Source organism: Propithecus coquereli, unplaced genomic scaffold (genome assembly GCF_000956105.1).
Source record: "Propithecus coquereli isolate 6110/MARCELLA unplaced genomic scaffold, Pcoq_1.0 Scaffold64, whole genome shotgun sequence".
Classification (NCBI taxonomy): domain Eukaryota; kingdom Metazoa; phylum Chordata; class Mammalia; order Primates; family Indriidae; genus Propithecus; species Propithecus coquereli.
In genome coordinates this window covers 2,392,314-2,392,627 of record NW_012152396.1, presented here as the reverse complement: position 1 = coordinate 2,392,627, position 314 = coordinate 2,392,314, and positions in this window count along the sequence as shown.

Here is a 314-nt window from a genome sequence, read left to right as displayed (position 1 = left end):
TCTCACCCAATTTTCAGACATCATCATGCATCATTACCTCTAATACATCCGTAACTATTTTAATAAAGGAAATTACAGTCAATTAGCAAGGCGATAACTCTCTAGGGGTGGCGGGGGAAAACCAGTTCTTCCAGGATTTCTTGTCATTGCTAACGTGTAGGTTTCCAAAATGACTCTGTGGACCAGCTGTCATAGTGGAGGCTTGTACAGGTCAGGCGATAATGGGATTTCGGCCTAAGTCGATCTCACAGTGGACCCAGTAGGTCTGCAAACATGCCACGGCTTTTTCTCCCTTCAGTTACTAAATACACAGT